Raw genomic sequence first — 21,801 nt, forward strand, 5'->3', positions numbered from 1 at the left:
TCTACACAAGACGGCTGACTAACTTTCTAGGTTATGTTTCCTTCATTAGTACGTATATTGTAGTTGGGGTTTTTCACATCCCTGCTGTTTGCACAGTTCTTCAGGAAGGTTAGACCCAGGCGGCAAATATGTCCTTTTGATTATAGGTGTTAATTTTGTAACGTAGACCTATAATCTTGATGAATTCTAACAATAAGAATAGGTGTATGTTACAAAATAAACATCTATAATCAAAAGCCGATTTTTCCTTTGGGACATATTTGCCATTAACATTTAATCATGAGGAGTAATTTTTTAATGAGGTGAAGACTAATTTGTTGACGGTGTCATGCTCACATAGGTCTCATCTGATAAAAATCATTTAATGTGATAGCAGAAAACATTGAATTCTGTGAAATATGACACAATTCACTGTTTCATGCAACTATACTTATTTTTTTAAAGGAATTAGAAGTACAAAAAGAAAAGATGGAAAAAGATATTAACCTGTTGAAGCCTAAATGATCAAATCTTTGACAGAAAATTCAAATTCATTGAAACTGGAGTCTTTACAGGACCTTCCGACAAACAATGGGGGAAAAAAGCAACAAAATAGCAACTGGCATATTTTTAATACTTGATATATCCAGCATTTTTAAAATGTATTTCCTCACAATTTATGAATTACATTTTTTTTATAAGATTTTTTCAAAGAAAAAGAATGACACTGGTGATATAGAGGTCTTGGCGTTAAGGGGCTAATTTATGTGTCTGGATAACCATTGCCTGGATCTGGGCACAAAATGAATCTGTTAAAGTTTACTTGCATGAAGGGCAGTACATCAGTAGAATGCCTTTCATAGCAGAGTGATGGCCGCCTCAGTATCTAATGGCCTCCCTCATATAGTACTTGAATAGGCGCAGCCCGTCTCTGGCGGGAATCAAAATGCACAGGGGAGGTATAGAAGGAAAAACAATGGTGTGTCACCTCATGGCTGCAGAATAAAAAAAAAGAGAGATGCTTTGTGTTGCTCTCTTTTTTCAGACGCACAGGTGTTCTGGCAAACAACTCAAAGTGGGTGTATGTGTGTGTGCTTACCCGCTCACCTTTACTGTCCTCCTCTGAACTGCCCTTGATCACCGAAACGTACTGCATCATCAAAAAACCGACACATCAAAACGCAGTTGTGTTTGCAAAGCAGTGAGAAATGCTCTCTGGGGATCAGGTGACTTTTCTGTTGTTCAGGGTCCTACAGAAAAAAAAGCAGAGAGATGGCAGAAGTGTTCCACTGTCAGTCTCAAGGAGATAAAGGGAAGGTTTTATCACAGAAATGCATTACACTATGGCTGTCCATATGTTACAGCATCATGCACTCAAGTCTTTGTCGATTCAGGAAACAGTATTTACCAGTCACAACAGCACGGCGGGTAAATATGTTTGTTGTTTCCCACTTGTGAGAGTGTGTGTCATCAAGACATAATGTGGTCTTGTAAACTAGACAAAGTGAGAAATAACACAGGAGGTTTTGAGTAGGGATATCTGTCTGTGTGTCGGGACAGATTTTTTATCAAGATGATAGCATCACAACCATGGAAGTGTGTGTAGTTCAGATCAAAATGATGCCTTATGAGTACTGAGTACTAAACCATCCATCCATCTTCTTCCGCTTCCGGGGGTACTCACATACAGTGATGTACTGTAGTAACGTACACATAGGTGCACATAGTTTGTATTGGATGAGTTGGTGATGAGGGTGACAGAAGTTGTGACCCCATTACAAGACGGTCTCTAGTTTTAGCAATGATAGCAGCATGGCTATAGATACATAATGATGTTGATGTTGGTGATGTCATCAACATATCAGCGTATCTCAATATAAAATGGCAGAGTTTATGCTTCACAGAAAAACAACCTTACAGTACTGATACTTATAACAATAATAACTCAGTTTATGACCAAACATTTGTAAATCAAATACATTTCCTATCAACCTCAACTCTTTGTATTAAGCGCTTACAGTATCAAATTCTCAAGCTAACGCACTATAAGCTAGATGGCGTGCATAATAAACATACCTGTTGATCATTACAATAAATGGACAACATGTGAACCACCGTGCTACAATTTCAGAATTCAGAATAAAATGGTTTAAAGTCATGGTCATAGTTTTTCACACATTATCTCTGTAAAGCTGTTGTGTTTCCATGTCTGTCCTTCAAGCCTAGCGCTACATCTGTTTTCTTTATTCCACTGTCATCAGGACTGTACTGAGGCACAGAGGATGTAGGCTACTGTATGTGAGTGTAATCGAATGTGTTGGTAGGAAAACAGATCCAAGGTTGTATATATGCATATGGAGTATAGCTCTGGACAGTGTTTCCTTTGTCACTGTCAATAGTAGTTGTTATTTGCTGTAGGTTCAGTCAGGGTTGTGAGTCGAGTGTATATATAGTACAGTACATTCAGCCAGGTAGAATCAGGTAGAAATGTTGACCAACTTGTTACTTGAGGTGAGTGGAGATGAATCCAATCTATTCACTAAAGTAAATTTTCCAGATATCGTAGGTTTGAACAATTATAAAATTATAAAATGTTTATCTCTCAGCAATTAGATTTTTACCACTTAAACTACCTCCTGCTTCTTCCTTTACAAACATCCTCAAATCTTTTCATTACCATGCAAGCTGTGTGAGTACTGTATGTGACCCCTTGTCACAGTAAGCCTGAAAACCACAGTGCAGTTGATTCCTCTGACGGACGTTAAAAGAACAGGGAGGTTTCTTGACTGAAAACATTCTGTTCCATCTGCTCCAACTCAGACATGAGGCTCAGTGCGGGTTGTAAAGCAGAATATCTATCCTGTGTGACAAAAGTGTTTGGCAGAGGAGAGTAGTTTTTTGTTCAAGTAATGTGGTAATGATAATTGGCCTTCTACACGGCTGACATTAAGACAAATTGACTCAGATGGAATTTGCGCAGATTGCTATCATTCAGGATTAACAAATGTGAGGAAATTGCAGGTTATTATTGAGCATAAAAGGCAAAAGGACTTCATTTATCAGCAAGAATCCTGACTCTTTAAAAAAAAAAGAAGCTCCATCAGCATCGTAGTGGATAAAAAACAGCAACCGTCTCAACTTAAACTGAGGATTTGACAAACAGGTAAGACAACCTGCTGACACAAACATGACTCATTCACCACAACCACCAAAATTAAAACATTTTAAAACCACAATGTGATTTTTTTAAAGTGCATTTGTAACTGGAATTGTGTTATATAACATCTAATTATAAGTAACTACACTAACTATGTTAATAAGGATACAAACATGTTAAACACACTGGTGAATTCATTTCTTGCTGCTCCGCTCAGCAGAATTTTTTAATTATGTCCATTAGATCACTTTGCTTTTTTTTTTCTTTTAGTCGCTCGTCGTGGGTTGTTGATTATAAATAAATATGAACCAACAAATGTTTAAGCCACATTACATCACAGCAGAGTTTTGCATCATCCTGCTAAACCAGAGTCAAAAGAAATGAAGAAGCTGGTGCGTCATTAGCTGGAGAGAGAAATAACTGAATTACATATACATAGCTATTTTGCATATTCTTAATAAAAAAAACTGACAGTAAGCATTTTATCTTGTAATGTGCAAACCACAAAGTGGCAAACCATTTAATTACTAGCAATTATGCAAGCAATAATAAATATTATCATACTATTTTGGCCTGATATTCACCCTAAACACTGCAGCATACCTCTCCAATAAGAGTCAGAGTGAGTTGACCCGTTGAGAATTGGCATAAGATAAGAGAAAGTTTTGTTCTAGGAAAACTCTGGCAATGTCAAAAGGTCTTTAATTCCTCCAGGAAATGGCCTTTTGACTCCCTGAACAAAATTTCCAAATACCTCAGCCCTAAACTACTGGACACTGTAGCCTACACTGATATCATCATATTCCTTATATGCTATTCATAACCCCAAGGTTTGCAATGCTTCACTAATTCATGAACACACTTACATTCACTCTTCTCCAATATACGAAGAGCTTGAAGGAGGAAAATACTATCGAGTAAATTGTTCAATATGACCACCGAAAGTTGCATTTAGCCTACATGACGGCTTGACTGATTGATGCTAAGTGGAGTGGAGATCCTTTAGACTGGTTTTGTTATGGTTTATTCTGACCTTGAGTTGAGATGTACTGTATTGTACGAGTATTAAGGGGTTGTAATTGTTAAGGATGAGTGTCCAGGGACAGAGAGAGGGATTCTGGGAATGAATGTGATCAACCAGTGTAAGGCTCTGTTTTAGGGAGGTCACCCAGGGATGGCAGCATTTACCATTATAGGATTTTTTTAATTATTATTTCTAAGAAATTGTTTGTTCATATCATTCCTATGATTATTTTACAGACTCAAGTAAATCATGTCAAGTCATTACCATAGTAACGGTGACAACAACTGTTGAGGAACTATTCTAGTAACCGCGGTGCTGTGCACTGGTACAGTGACCTATTTGGTTGTTTTGTTTGGAGGACTCGCTGCTTGTCCACCAATGATGCTTGTTTGCTTCTGCTTGTTTTCAACAACCTTTGCTTTGGGCCGACGGAGACTGGAGTGTCCAGAAAAAATAAAAAACACACACAACAGTAAAATACAAAATACAAGACTGGACTGGACTGAGTTTGAAGTCAGTTTGAGGCAAGGCAAGGCAAGGCATCTTAGCTCTAAATATTGGGACCTGGACTGGACTTATGGGAAGGACTGGTTAATTCTATTATTTTTATTGCTAATATCATGTAATTATTTTATTGCAGATACTTTAATTTTTACTCCTACGCTCATAGTAATACTCATCCATTAAGTCACCTGTTATCTTTGTGCATTTAATTATTTGGACCCACTCTGCCCTCTTGTGTCAGTGTTGCTCTGACCTTTGACAATTACACAGAATTAGACAGTAGTCGCTGCATGTTTGACATAAAATGATGGGGATGAGTCAGGCAACCTTCAGCTGCCTGAGGCAACTGCAGCCCTCCAGCACTATTTGACCTAAATAGCCACAAGGTGAGGTGGTGGCTCACAAACAGAAACATAGAATTTGACAACAAAAAATAAATAAAGACATAGAAATCGTATCTGTTATATGTTTAGATTAATTTACGCCTAAGGTTCTGAATAAAATCATTATTCTTCACAGTTTAATAGCCTCCTTCATAGACCTTACAGTTATAGAATAGATATGCATGTATACATATGTCTTTTAAATCAGCGTAACCTTCTCCATACAATGATACAATTCATTTATTAATAAATAAATAAAAAAGAAAAAGAAAAAGAATTGAAGCAGCATGTATGGCCAGCTTTACGTAACACAATCTATACAACTAAAATACACTGTACAGGTATGTACAGTATTAGTTTTATTTTCTTAAGTTATTGTCATCAAATGCACAGAAGTATATGTTAGTATTCTAACCACATCAAGTAAAACTTTGAACCAAAACTAAAAAAAAAGAAAAGAAAGACAAAATTCATGAGCCTTTTTTTCCAGAGCGATGGTAATTTCCATGTCAATAGCGTGCCTCTTAGCAAGGTGAGCCATCACACAAAGTAAAGAGCTCTAGAGTGCTTCAAGGTTGATGCTGAATTGAAACATATATTGCGCTATTTTAAAAGTCACTTAAATAAATGTTCCATTCCTGTGGATGCTCCAAAGCTGCATGAGTTCAGTTTCTTTAAAGCCAGAACACACTTCAGAGGGTTCTCTGTGCACAAGATGTCATTGGGCCAGATTCTTATCAGAAAATAGTGGCTATATTGTTCACATATTATCTATTATCTATATATTATCTCTCTCCACTTCTCTGGCCACGTGAGTTCCATCTAATCTACAGTAATATGAGATTAGATAGATAGAATAGAAGACAGATGAGAGGTGAGTGTTTAGCATGATACTTATATCCCTTTGAAGGGCTTGAATCAGCAATGGTTTTGATCATATCACTGATATTAGCCTTATAGACCAAACTGCACAGTCAAACATCTGATATGCATAATGCTGGTTTCATCTATATTATTGTCATTTATAGGCATATTGTAATTGCAGTGGATACTGGGGCATTAAAAAGGCAAAGCTTGGCAAATGCACTCACTTGCATTCAAATCTGTCTGCCATGTGAAGTATGGATGGGACAAAGACTGTCGGTTTTACACTTTAGTAAATATGACAGTGGATAAATTTGTTTTGCACCTACTTTCTTGTTTGAGAATAACCCACACGGAGTCCCCAACCCTTACATTTTTCCCAAGGCATATTTTATCTTTTCAGTTGTGAAGGGCAGCACAGTTTTACCACCCAGGGAAATACATAAGCTATTGGATCAAGTGATGCTAAACTGGCCTCTCCGAATATAATCTGGTCCCAGAGATATTTGTTTCTGTGTGGCCATATCGTGTGCGAGAGACTGCATGTGTGTGGGCTTGTATGCGGACATGTGTGTTAGTGTGTGACTGATCTGATGATTTGGAGGGCAACCCAAGCAGACAGGGATGGCATTTGTTGCATGAGAGGGGGGCTGTACTGCTTCTGTCAGCTACACTGCTGTGGCACACACACACACACACACACACACACACACACACACACACACACACACACACACACACACACACACCAATACTAGAATACCATACAAAAAATCCCAAACACACAAACACATGTACACACACACAGTATGCAAACTACATTGCCTGTGGCTTTTCAGATGCCCCCTGGGCTTTTCCTGTCCATCTGTGGTGACAGAATGACCACTCTGCCCCCTACAACTTGAGCAGAGCCATGTAGAACCACACACATAGAGGGACACAGACCAGAAGCTCTGCAGAAACCCAGCGCTTCCCTGCAGAAAAGCAGCATGAATCTTGTTTGTCTAATTGACAGCATTCCAGCCAACCAACCAAACAAGCCTTGTTCCAGTGAACCCTGTTACACATGTAGCCTGAAACACCTAAGTCCCTCTACGGTGTATAGCTGTGTTTTTGCAAAGGGTCAGACTGCCAACATGCTTTGACGTGTGTTTTTTATCCTCTTGTCAATGTTTCATGCAACAGATGAGGCAAAATGTTGTGGGAAAGTTTGAGGGGGAGCCCTGTCCTTAATTGGAGTGGGTATTGAAAAAATAAAGTTATACTGTATAGAGGGGGCGACGTGCAGAGTGCCCCGGATTTTATTTTAAAGGTTTTTTTTTAATGAGTAAGTCAGTAATCATTGGAAAAACTATCAAGTTTCCAATTCCACAAATACATAAGAAAAGGGCTGAAGATGCTTCACCTTTAATGAATAAATAAAAGCTTTATACAACATTTCATGTTTAAAATCAAAAGCTTTGATGTTACATCACTACACCTGAGCCAGAATCAAGGTCACCAATTACTGTCACATTGAATAAGTGAATGGAGCTAACAGTTAACAAGACAGAGTACCGGTGGCACTCTCCACGCTTTGATAAACTCACCTCTGTGATGCAAAAATGATGAACTTTACACATTAGTTATTCTCAGCACACAGTTACTGAGAAGCTGTAATTGGTTAATTGCCTTCCTGTTTGTGTAAATGAATAAAAACGTTTTCAAATTTCACCCTTTGTGATAGTGTTGCTGTAAATATAATTTTGGTGAGTCTTTAAATGTCTGCCGTTTGAAACTCAGATCTCAGTTTCTTTTGAAACAGGAGGGAACACTGTACAAAAGTACAATGGCCATAAAACAATAACAATGTCACTCATTAGCTCTGTCACACAGCAGTTTGGTATCTGATCCTTTGGAGGCAGATGTTCAGACAGCATCACTTTTCTTACAGAGGCATCCATCTAAAATAAAATTACAGTAAGGACAGACAGCTTGGCAAAGGTGTACATGTGTTCTGATTTGACTCATCAAACTGAAATCCAAAAACATGTTTTGAAACACTGCAATATACATGAGAATAAATTATTTATGCTGCTGTACAGCTTCAATCAAGGAGATGAGATGAGCAAAGCCCTGATCATTACGGGGATGGCTTACATCAAAGCCCCATAATGTGTGTGTGTGTGTGTGTCTGTGTGTGTCTCTTTGCAAATTCACACTCAAGTCTTTGTACGTGATTGACCTAGAGATTACTGCAAAGAAAATTATATGCTAGAATTGTATGAAGCCAATGATAATAGAGGTGAAAGTATGAGTTATGCATGTGTCTACCAAATCAAAAAAAGTATTTGGTTTTCCTCTCTAAAATGAACACCTGCATTGTCAGGGCCTCTGTCTCTATGTGATTACCTGGTTGCTGGATGTTGTATTTGTACAGATAATTTAAACTACGTTGCAATTCTGATTAATCCTTATTACCATATGAAATCTGAATTGATTAGACACCGAATTCGATCGGACCGTGTGTTGCACATGGTAACTGAACATGTAACCTTCAAACAGGTGAACGCATTTAATTGGAATGGAGTTCAAGTTCCAAGGTTTTAACACGTGGTTGGTATCTGCTGAATAAAGACTCATCACGCATATCAAACATTATGCACAGATAAGGACACTCCAAAATGATGCATAAGCATCCCCTGAGGGGGACGGTGGTCCAGTCATCTACACTAAAAAACTATTCATAACTTGGTGAAATTTGGACTGTAAATATCTATTACTTTCACTATTTAGATAATGTTACTTTCATAGAAAGTAACATTCATAGGAGTAAAATTCAAAACAAAATAAACCGTTTGAAAATCAGTCAAAAACTAAGCAAGATCTAGTTATTTTAGTACTGTAGAACATGCACCATAAGCGTAATGCTCTGAGGGAGTGAGCAGATTGACGCAAGATGGCGGCCGTGTGGCAATGCCGTGTCATTGGGCAGCAGCGTTGGGTGAGTCATCTAGTCTTCTTATATATATATATTTCTATCTGCATGAAAAAGGAAGTGACCAGCAGCATCACATGTCAAAGTTTGATATGTCTGGTTTTAGCTTCAGAAGGACTTAATGATACATAATGTGAATCAGGATTGTGGTGTTTTTCCAGTGTAGTAGTGCAATTAAGGGATTGATCACATCTGAGTGCCATCAGTTATGTTTACATATGTTGACTTGATAATTTAGTTTTGTAGAAACATTTAAAGAGCCCCCGAGGAGTTTACTTTTGGTTATAAAAGAGTCTCATATTTATGTGGATGAATCTACGTTACCCACACTTATTAATGGGTCCATTTTTGGAATGTATTATATGGAACCAAGTTTGTCATTGTTTTTTTGACTGCTTTGGAAAATAAACCTTTTAAAAGTAGTATCTACACAGTCGCTTTTTTCGTCTTGGAGGTGCGTTCAAACGCCACAGGATTGTGAGGATTGTCCTCGGCTTGGTATGCTGCAGCAGCTACATGAAAACAGACTTGGCGATATTCCATACCTATGCTTGAATCTGTTTTAGTTTTATGTGCAGCATGTTTGCAGTTTAATCTGTTTTAATCATTCAGTTACACACCCACCACTGCAACTGATAACTTCTCTAACCACAGCCTCTCACTTTCTTCATGCTATCCAAACATGATGGCGGCACTACAGGGAATGCTATAGGGGATTGCTTGAGGCCCATCCTCGCTCCAGTGGCGCGAACACACCAGGTGAATATATATACTGAGAGAGAGGGAGTGAGTCACTGCTGAAGAGAGCCATGGGCTTGATTCCTCACAAACATCAGCAGCGTTGTCAGAAACATTTGGAGCTGTTGGCATGTGAGGAGAAGGAACCTGTTTTTTGGGCACCAGAGTCAGACTCAGCTGTTTCCACCTGAGAGCTGCTAAATCTATCCTCTCTGCTTCCCACTTCCTCTTTCACTGGAAATAAGGTCATGGTCTTTTTGAATCTCTTCCAGGCTTGATGTTCACTGTTTTCACAACACCTGATCTAATTGGAGGCACGTGAGTGCCTCCGAAACATTTCACCTCTGGTGAAATCACTGATGTTGCAGCGTGTTTAACAGTGTGTCGAGGGCTGGAGCTGCATGTAGCACTTGTCATGTATAGAGTGAACAAAAAACAAAACATGTGCACCGCTGTGAGAGAGTTGTGAAACAAAAAGGAAAACGAATGAGGACTAATCAAGCAAGTGCTGTTTATCAGTGCTTAGCTATTACTGTGTGTACAAGCCTGATCCACTGTAATGAAGTGTGCAGGCAAACCAAATGAGGATTTTCTCATTCTTTCTCTTTTCGCATCGTCTCAACTACTCTCTCCTCTCGCCTCCCGCCCATTATGTATCTCCATATCCCTCCCCCTCAGCTGTGTGAAGAGTCACATTAAATATAAATAGAGAGAAATGATGGGCAGAGAAATCTAATTGTTTAGGCACCATATTGAATTTTAGAGGTCTCTATTGAATTAATAGGGTATGATTTCGTTGTTAAAAATTCATGATGAGATTGTGAGGATGTTGGTTTTAATTCTGAGAGAACCGACAGAACCCGGGCAGGGGGAGGCACGGAGGGACAGGATGAAATACAGTCACATAACATTTAACTCTTGAACAAGTGCTCTCAAGGGACAATTGAAATAAAAACCAATGCAGTGCAGGAAGGGGGGAGGGGGGGTTAATCAAAACTAATCCAGTCAATCAATAGAAGTTCACTTTAAAGCACTACTCTTGCGCTGTGCAAAGACAAGCGCCGGGACATGCATAAAAGATCAGTGTAATCTTATCGCCGGGCGTGCACGACATCGCTGTACGAGTACACACACAAACACACATTCTCACTCATACTGACACAGACGTGAGGGAGACTTGTACCCTTTCTTCTTTCCCTTTAGGAAAGGATTGCAGGCAGCAGTTCCTATTTATCAGACTGCCAGCCATCTGAAATCAAATTTCCCCTGAAGACACCATGAAATTACAGATATTTTCTCTCCCAGTCCACCTCCCTGCCAAAGCCCACAGGATAAATATCACAACTCTAAGCCTTTCAAGCTGCTATAAGCTGGCACGCTGATGACATTTTGACCAGGCCTGTGTTTCTCCCCAAAGCCTCACTCTAAGCTACACGCGCGCACACACACACACACACACACACACACACAGTGTCCAGAGTTTCTCCCTCCTCTGTCTCCCTCTAGCCCCTCTCCCAGTGACAGACTTAGCAGTGCAGTGATCCATGGTACTAGCTGCCTGTTTATCCAGGCTAAGTGCTCTTTTGCTGTGCCACTCCACTTTTCTCTGTTGTCTCAGACCTGTTTGATTGATAAATATTGCAGCCGGCAGGCAGAGCCAGCCTCTGACCTTAAGATAATGGAAATAGTTTGGGAAGCATAGGACGAGAAAGGCTAACCGCTAAAAAATCTCCTCACCATCGGGTTCAGTATGTTTTGGGGGAAAGACGTGGCAGGTGAGATGGATGGAATTAGGCTAATTTACTGTTTAGCCCGGTTCATGCTGTGTGCTGAAATGCCTTAAAAACCCCACAGTAAAGTAATGGTGATTTACTGATGGACCAGGGGAGACCTGGTGAGCTTGTTTATGTGTGTGTTTGTGTAAAAGCCCAATGCGTTTCCTGCAGAGTGCTCAGGTAAAACACTGGGGAAAATATTACAAGAGGGAAACCATCTACAGAGCAGAATGCATGGAGCGTAATTTATTAAAATTCAATCTTTCTGCATGTTGTGTGTTTTAGATTATTGGTTGCATCTGGTCCCTTTCAGATGGCCAGTGACCAGACATGGTACTGTATAGTCACACTGTGCGGGAAGTCATGGATGAAAACCTACTTTCAAAAGAAATATACAGACCACATGACTGACAAAAAACAGAGCTATGACAGAAAACATAGTCAGGCACAGTAGTACATTGCTGATTAATGCTGTGTGGTATATAACACATACATTATCACAACAGCAGCACTTGTTACCTAATTGCATCTAACAAGATGAAGCGTCAACAGCAGCTTTGGGACACTGCACATGGACACAGCGTGCTTTGTGCTAAAAACTAACGGCCGTGAACATGCTCACAGCACCGGTGTTAAGCAGGTGTTACATTTACCATGTTCGCCATCCTGTTAGGACATGAGCATGCTACCATAAAGCGTTCACATAATGAAGGAGCCGAGGGCGCCGTTAGCTAGCTCTCCCAAAACACACCTGAGCTCCCACCATGCATGTGGCAAAATTTCAAATTTATGGTCGTCTTGAAAGACAAAAAGCGTTTCAGAACATTTGTAAGTAGGCTACTGCTTCGACAAATGACAACACGAAATTCATAAAATCCAATTAAAATCCAACGTGCTGTCATTGATAAATTCAGATTTGTGTGCGCAGGTCTGCTGACTTTATCTGCCGTCAGCGGCGTGATTGATCGGGATGTGTGCAGGGTGGAGCCCACCTCTTGACATTCAGTTCAGCAGCCGCACGCTCATCATTTCTGCCGTGCATTAAGGCTGAGAATTGTGTAAAGAATTCACTGCTTGTCCCCATCACAAACCTTGTGTGAAGTTGGATCTGAGAATGTGTTGATACATCAGCCACAGGATTTTGGAACAGGATAAATGTGGGAACAGTCTCTCATAGTAATTTTCCACTCAAGGACAAATTAATTAAAAAGGTTGGCTACTTATTTTTTGGAAATAAAAACAGGTGTATGGGTACAGTAATTCTCTGTAAATGCTGAGATTTTTTATTATTCCTCATAACATTTGTTGTTAGAGATGCCGCTAAAATGTATTTATTCATCGTCTTTTTATTGTTTTTTTGTGTGACAAATGTACCTGGAGGTCTGAACTGATCATCAGCTGTTCAGTTTCTCTGTACTGTATGTGGCTGCTTTTATTATCCTTGAGAGGGGTTACCTTGAGATGAAACTTTGACTATATTACACTTCACGGTCTCAAGGACCCGAGAGACAATCGCAACATCCCAACATGTGCTGTCAGACGTACAAAAAGCCTCTCAGTGCACACTGTGTGTGAGACAACCTGAAAGGAGCAGAGGAAGATCCACGTTGATGGAGCCCAGTGAGACGCAGCGGGAACCTGTGGTTACCCACCAAGTGATAGAAAGACTTTGGATGATTCCCAACTATCTCTGCTACAGAGGACCTTCACTCTGCCATCTGAAGAACAGAGGCGTGTGGAGAGACGTCTAAGGGAAAATGTTCACTCAGTTCTGAGATGGTGTAGTTACAGAGAGTAAATGGGATGATCCCGAAAATCAGAAAAAAAATAAAAAATAAAACCACACTTGATAAAAAATGATCAAGTGTCTGTAACATACAGAATATAACATATCATGTACTGATGGACATTGCAGAGCCTTATATCAGAGAAAAGATTGTGTTCTCACTGTACCATCTACTACAACTTAAGGCTAAATGGTGGAAGTGAAAAAAATATTTCGATACAGATTTATGAACAGACAGGAAATTATAAGCAGCCACAAATTGAAGAATAAATGTGATCCCTATCAAACCCTACCAGTGTAGTTTAGTATTCCACTTAATACATAACATCCAATGTGCCTTAAGCACTCCATAAAACATTACTTTTTGCTATGCAGTTTGTTGATAAGGCACTATGTTATTAAAAAAGTTAAATGATTTTTTTGCTTCTCAACATGTGAAAACAACGATAAAGATCAAGACAGGACGGGCATTTTTGTTTTCAGTACCATCCCCAATTCCAAGTGGAAATGAGGCTGCTGTCAGTCCAGATAATGAATTAGTAACTGTTCCTACTCCACAGCCTCCCAGTCTGTGGGAATGACACATCAGACCTCATGTTTACGGCTTAAAAACCACATTTTCTTTAATATACCTTTTCACTGGTGCATCAGGAAACGTGATAAATGAGCGTGTCTGGATGTTTCCCTTCACTAATGAGGAAAAGACAAACACGAGTGAAGCAGTGGGCTGGTTCACACACAATGTGAGGTTGCTGCTACTCTCACATGACATACTCTAGTAACCGCAATGCACCCTCTGTATTAGGGTGGTGTCACTGGTGCTCAAAGCTTTGGTTGGATACCTGCTGCTGCACAGCCCCCACTTAGGCTCAGATTTTAACTTCCCTGGAGGGAAGTTATCATCATCACCTTGTAATTGTAGCTGCTCAGGGTTTGACGTAACCCTATAGGAAGAGATGAGGGCATTCCTGATAAGGTCTTTCAAGAATGTCTGATTATATTTATCAAAGAATATACCAAACATTTATGTCAAACAAGAACAAGATAATCTTGGAATGTCGGTGTGATAAGTCTGTCTGACTCGGAAAGGGTTACGTGTTTTAGCAAATCCTTTCAGCACAGCCACACAATATTAAAATTGGATCCACATCCACGTTGTGTGTGTATTTTACTAACTGGTGGTCCTCTTCCTGAATCATCAAAATACCCACTGAAATAAGTTTGTGAAGTGGAGGTAGAAAGGTGAACCTGTTCTATCACATTTCCCCACAGGAGAGATGGCTCTGACTTCCAGTTATGTAGGACACATTTGATCTGCAATCTCATCCCGTATTCTGTTATATAATATCTCGGAGACACACCAAGCTTCAGCTCGGTAACTGGTTCTTCTGCTCTCCAGTCTCTTGTCCATTTATTTCACTGTCTCCTTTCTTCCAGCTGAGCCCACAGGGGCAGTGACCTCATCTAAACCCAAACTCTGTGACCGCTGGGCTTCCTGTGTGTCTGAGAGGAGATGAGAGTGCCAGACACCGCTCTTATTAAACCTCTGTTTGGCTATCAAGCTAGGGGGGTACAAGACAGAGACGGGTGGGCTGGACCAAAGTGAGTCTCTTTTGTCATCTCCAATATTACACTCTAATTGGCTCCCACAGGTCTGGAGCCTGTGGATAAAAAAAAAGAATGTGCACGCACATGCATAAACACATGCACACACATTTACAGTACTGATTTTATTAAAAGATGATCAAATCTAAGAAAAAATATTATTTCATGTGAGTGATGAAAGTTTTAGACTTAAGAGTGTATTTGTCAAGCGTCTGTTTCCAACTATGTTAAATATTAACACTGGAAGCTCATTAACTTTAAGTTTCCTTCAGGCAACACTTTTTATTTAAAAACATGATCATTAGGTTGAGCACAACACGATCTACAATTGCTTTGCTTCTTTGTGGGCTACAGTCATGTATCTCTGTGACAGACCGCCCTGTATAATTAGCTTCCTGCCAGGTATCCAGCATGCAACAGTATTTCTGAAATTACCATGTGTGGCCATGGGTGGGTTGGCCTTGTTTTGAAGGTTTGTGAAGGCTACTGTGTGAAGGAGACAGCCAGGAGCCGTGTGTTGGAAACGGTGCCCTGAGGAGCTTCTGACCACTAGTGATGCTAGAAAATAATGTTTGGATCATCTAGCTTGCACAACAGGCGCAGGAGAACACACATGTACAAACTTTCTTTGTGAAACTACCATTACTACTATTTTGAAGGACACAATATGCTTTTATTAGTGGTGATATAAAAAGCCAGAAGCCAAAGTGGTGCATCACATTTCACATTCCTGCTGACACCTTCACACCATCCCAGTGATAAAGAAAGGAAATGCAGCCTAGCCCACATGATTCCCTACAGGGTCTGTCACTGTGAAGGAATTAGGCAAATTAAGCTTAATCTGACTGTGTTATATTATTTACGTTGACCTTTACCTTAAGCGATAAATTCATATTTTTCAAGTCTTTTTGAAATATAAAGTGAAAAGAGAATTTAAAATGCAGTCTAGCAATCCATGTGCTATTGCTTATCATATTTCTTTAAAGGTGTACAGAAATGGCCGTTTGTCCTGTTTGTCGCACAGAGTTTCAACGAGCTGCTGCACGAGTTTACCAGAGTAAGCAAAACGAATTGGATTGGTCGTTCTCGAGCGGGCGGGATATTCAAAGCTTGGGGAGAGACCGAGCTCGGTGTGTGTGTGTTGTCTCAGACGTTTGATTGACAGATGATGGATCCAATATCAGTGGCTGATGAATTGTGAGCAGGGCAGGCTGACGTATAATTTGCATTATCCAATGCGAAAAAAAAACCCCACACTTTCATCCCGGATTTACTCAAAAATAGAATTTTTCACAAAGTTTGGGATAGATTAATTATTACACTAATGTTAGGACCCACAGTGGGCTCAAATTCAATTTTCTTTTCTGTACACCTTTAAGAATTTCAATGTCAAATTCAATCTATAATTGCGTGTTTACAAAAATCATGACAATTTCATAATGAAACAGTTGTTAGGTTAATATTCACAAAGCAGTATATAATCTCCACAGTGTTACATTGACCATGACTCAATATCGAGTTTAATATTAACTCTCTTGTTTTTGAAAACAGAATTATAAAATGCCACCCATATGAGTATGTGTTGCTGGCCATGACCATGTTTATACCTGTATTGTGATCAGACACGTACTGTAGAGCTCCAGGTGTTACTTTGGCCGGATGCATTGAAAACAAGATGAAGTGCTACAGTTACCATGTGGTTTTGATTGAGACGCTGTTGATGGAGAAGGGAATGAATGACTCTGAGGAAATGATTTTAGTGGAAAGGGAAAAGGTTTAATTCTAAAAACATTTCACATTTGTGTGATGTCCATTTGATGTACACAGAGGTTTGTGTGTTGCTATGGATAAAATTGAACTAGTGATACAATGTGCGTTCAGAGCAGATGCTCACTGCCTTCAGAGTGAAGAGAAGGCCTTCAGCATTCAGACAACGACTGAGAAGCTGATAAGAATCACTTGATTATGTGAGTTGACTTGAAAAAAAGTAAAGATGACCAAAAAAAAACCCCAAAACACCCATATCCAAAAATCATGGTGGGTGAAGCTTTTATGAGTGTTTTCCCCTAAATAAAGTGATCAGTGATTTCCTATGAAACAAAAGTACAGTATAGTGACTCATTCTCTGCACCAAGACTGCAGTGTACAATATTCTGCAACAATATTCGCCTCTCCTCTCCTGACAAGAAAAGCACCAGTGCACCACAGTGTTTTGCACCCATAGTCCTTAGAGAACACAATTTGCTTTTTGTGTTTCTATCCCTCCATTATAAATCTGCAAGTAAACACTGAGGGGAAAAAAGAAGGTGTTTGTGTACTTAAAATTGTAACTTCAAAATTTTGTTTCCCATCACTCAATCTGGAATCAGCTCTGGAGGGGATCTCTCTAGTGTGAAAAAGAGGAGTGAAAATGAATCAATTCAATGAACTTGAAAATGTGTGACACTATCCCACAGTACTGAGAAACAATGTAGTTATGATGCAGCTATGAAAAGGCCAGAGTATTAGGAAATACCCTCTAAACAGTGTTGTTTTGTTTCATTATTCTGTATTTAAACATATAGTAGTGTCAGAGCTATTGTTAGTATATAGTATTGTTTACCTTAGTTTAGTATTTAGATTTGATTATTCTGAATTAGATTTTTTTAAAATTTCATCATGCTTAGATTTTGATAGTATTCTGTTCTGTTTATTTGTTTAGTTTTGTTGTTTTCTTGTTTATTATTTGTGTGTTTATTTCATTTGGGCACACTGTGGGCACCAAAGGTTTACAGTATATGTAGGGCACTAAGGGTCCGGGACCAGAATGCACCTGGGTGGACTGATCAGGCACGGAAGAATTCCTTTTGCTCTTTGTTGATTACTCCCTTTTTGTTGAAACTAATGATGGGATGTACATTAAGTTTCTTTTGCCTGGGTACACCACACACCCATGGTGCAACAGTGGTCTTTTGATTTTTTATGAGTTGAAGACTTTGATTTGGACCTTCTTTTTTTGCCTGTTGTTCCCACAAAGGCCACTACACATAGAAATAACATAAGTTATTTTTTTTTTGTCACAGTTGACACATGTGGGTCAACAGCTGGACAGGTCCATCACCTACTATGTTACGTAAATGTACAGTACAGCCTCCAACAGGCCCAAGCCTCATGCAGCACCAGGAGACAACAGTGTTAATCACTTCCACCCTGGTTCTGTTACCTTAAGGGATTATCATAAATTGTGACAGGAAATTACCCTGCATGGCAGCAACTTCCCTAAATGACATTACTCCGCAGATTCATGAGTCAGTACATAAAAGCTGAGACTCTGAAATGCCTCTGGCCATGAGTCTTTGTTTTCTCTCCTCTCTATGACTTTCTTTGTTCCATCATGTTCTTTGTGACTTTCATTGTTCCATCAAAGTGACAGTCATCCCTGAAAAATGAATAAAGTGGCATCATTTAGGAACCTTGCAAATTATACTCCATTTCTGCTCACCGTCAACCGAGTCCCCTAGGTTTTATATGACCATCCTCGTCAGCTAAATCATCCTCTCTCTAACACAGGCTGCCATCAACCGTATCCTGATGGCACATTCACAGACTATAGATTAATTCACTTTCTCATATAACAATGTTTAATTACGCAGCCTTCAGAGCAGCACCATCACAGGCGGAGATTTATGTGTGTTTGTCTGCAGATATGAAGTCTATATAACAGTACGCTGTCATATTCATCATCCCAATAGATGAAACTGGGTTTAATTCCTCCCTCTGTTAGGATGTAATTACAGAGGTTTACTGAGATGGAGAAGAATTCTGACAGAAATATTCACACTTACACATACGCATGAAATGCACACCCTTTTTGCTCTCTGTTGTGCTGTAGTGATGCACCTTTTTCCCAAAATAAGTCCCCACCTCTCCTCCCATGGAGATAAATTTCCTGTAATTGTGATTCAGGAAACAGAGATTTGTATCTGCCTAATCCTATTTACAACACCGCAAGTCTTTCTCTTGGACTATTTTGGGCAAGAGTGTCAGATAAGCGCAAATCAACAGCTAATATAAATGGAAACGCTCACAAGTACTCTTCAAAGAAATTATTATTGCAGTTATTATTTCACTTGCTGGTGTAAATCTTTGACCATTTGAACTCTTCATGGCATTTGAGCGCACTCCTCTGCAGCTCCTGACTCTTTCCTTAGGCTTGGCTAATTGGTGTAAGTGTTGCCACTGATTTTAGATGAGAAGCCGCTGCTTATCCAGAAACAAAGGAGGATCTGGACGAGTGTAATTGGCTAAGGAGGGTACAGGCAGCAGAGAGTGAGGGCTAGTGGAGAGAGACGGACATGTTTTCTTTTTATATATATGTTTTGTTTGTCTGAGAATTGCGTATGGGTCAGCAGGGAAGTGAGTGAATAGACAGTCATGCTGTACTTCTGACGTATTGTCAAGTGACTACCTACCTCCCCACACACACCATCTCCACCACCACCAAGCTGTCATAGCTATCAGTTACATTTTTTATGCCCATCAATCACTGGTTCTCCCCATGCCAATCACTCCACATCTGTCTCCTGATGTCTGTCAATCCGTCAGTGTTTTTTTTTCCCCCTCTGCCTTTCTGATTCTCTGTTTCTCCGTGAATCCTACTGTGGGTCATTGTCTGTACCTATAATGTCCCATCTCAGTCCTATAAACACAGACATGAGCAAATAAACAACATGCAAACAAAAGTCTGCCGCTGTCTCAGCAAGGGTCTGTCATCACGTCCTTGAAACTGCATGAACTGAAGGATTTCAGCTGAAAATGTAAGATTTAATTCAGTTTGGTTCCAAGGTAGGGGCAGTTTTATAATAATATATTGACTCTTAACCACAGCTGTTTAAATGGAAAATATTTTGGTCCCAGATGAATCTTCACAAGGTTGTTTTTTTTTTTTTTTTAACACAACCACGTACAACAATAGGCTAACACTATATTGACAAGAGTGATACAAGCCTACAAGGTAATTAAAAATTAAAGAAGTAGGCTACATTGTGAAAACCCAAGTCGAAAATACATCACTTTTGCTGAATGATATTGAAGAGACAATACTTCATTAAATATATTAAGGGCACTAAGCCACATCCTCCAGGGCAAAACAGTTGTAGCTGTTAGATCCCACCCATCTATCCATAGGCTATACCACTTAACCAGACATAGAGCCACACTCATATTAACAATTGTGGGCACAAAGTCACCAGTTAACCTAATGTGTATGCCACTGCCTGGACTGTGGAAGGAAGCTAGAATAGCTGGATTGAACCCAACACATGCACAAGGATAACATGAAAACTCCATGCTGAAAGGCCCCAGGCTCAGGGTTCAAACCCAGAACTAGATATCAATATGTGTGATGACATCAAGTTCTTTATGTAATTTCTGGAGAAATGTAGAAAAATGTGTTGAAAAATGCCTGATATTGCAATGTTTAGGAAAGAAATACAAGACAAAAAAACTAACAAATCAGTGAAACAGGACCTGCACCAAAATCTAATGGGCTCTTCCCTGGTCCATGCTCTATCCCTAATAATATTGGCCTAGTTTAGTGAAGGCTCGGGAGGTAAATATCCAAAAAGTTGATAAGGGTCTTTGTTTCACATCTGACTACTCTGCTTCGGCAAACTCTGGTAAAGTTAATTAATCTAGTGGAGAGAGTGCCATGAGGGAACAGGTGGATGCTGACATATGGGGCACATAACATCCCTTCTCACTCTCTCTCTCTCTCTCACACACACACACACCACTGGAGACAGGAGACTAAACCTCCTTATGCATGCAGAACTGACTCGTCCAATGTTGGAGAGACGTGCATCTGAAGGGCTGAAGGTCGGCGCTTGGCAGACTCATAACATCCATGGGAGGTTATGAAGTTCCATGTGAGTGGAGTGTGAAAACAGTTTGACTGCTGCTCAGTTCAACTTGCCGTAGTCCAGTGGGCTATACCGGCTCACGACTGCGACTCGGCAGCAAGCAAAATTGAGTCGGAGAAGTGAAAATAGCTGCATTGTCCTCCACGCTTTCTAAAAAAAAAAAGTGTATCATGAAGAGGGTGATCACTGAGCTCTAATAGGGGCAAGGCCCATAGGCTTGAAGAGCCTCGCCTTGATTATCTAGGCATGTACACGCGCTCGTTTTAAGAGATAAGCAGCTGTGCCTGCAGAGTCAGGCCTATGTGAATGCACCTCTTCATCTACTAATGATTTGTGATTGCTGCCAAAAGTGATTGGCTTGTATACATGTGTCAAAGTGGGCATATACAAACACACACACACACACCTACTGTAAGCATAGGGAGGTGGAAAGAAGGAGTGCTGGCTGATGTCGGAGTCTAGAGTGTGATGGATGCGCGAGAGACAAGGAGGAGGAAGGAAGGGAGGGGTTGTTACTAGTGAGTGGTGGTGGAGAACTGGAAAGCTGAAAGCATTCATTAGCTTTTCCAGGGAGTTGGTGCTGGCATAACAAAGAACTGTTGTTGGGTGTATGTGTTTCAAACCAGTAAACATCAGCAGATACTGTCACCCGTTAACACCCGTTAACAATGCAAAGCCTGATTTTAGAAAGGAGACCCTTTAAATAGGTAATGAGCCTTTTAAAAAATGAATATTCCCCAAAACTCCACTTGAACATGTGAACACACAAGTGGTAAGATTTCCTTTATACCAGCCCAGGATACCCAGGATCATCTATTTCCTTTCCCCGTAGCCTGTTGTTGGCTGAAACCCACTCTCCTCTTCTTTCAGCTCCAACATTACCCCACAACAGCTGGTACTGTATACATGAGGTGGCTTCCTTCCAGTTGACAGTCAAGAAAGAAAAGCCTTTTGTGCCCAGATACAGTGCGTGTCACAGAAAACAGACTATTTTAAATGTAAAACATTAGAAAACAGCTTCATTTAATTTCACTGCATTGATTCGAATGCTCACGTTTTAGTTTTAACTTAGAAATTCCAAAAAACTAAACTAGATATGTTATTTAATT

The sequence above is a fragment of the Trachurus japonicus genome, chromosome 14 (genome assembly GCF_045865225.1).
Source record: "Trachurus japonicus isolate A0001 chromosome 14, Traja_1.0".
Lineage (NCBI taxonomy): Eukaryota > Metazoa > Chordata > Actinopteri > Carangiformes > Carangidae > Trachurus > Trachurus japonicus.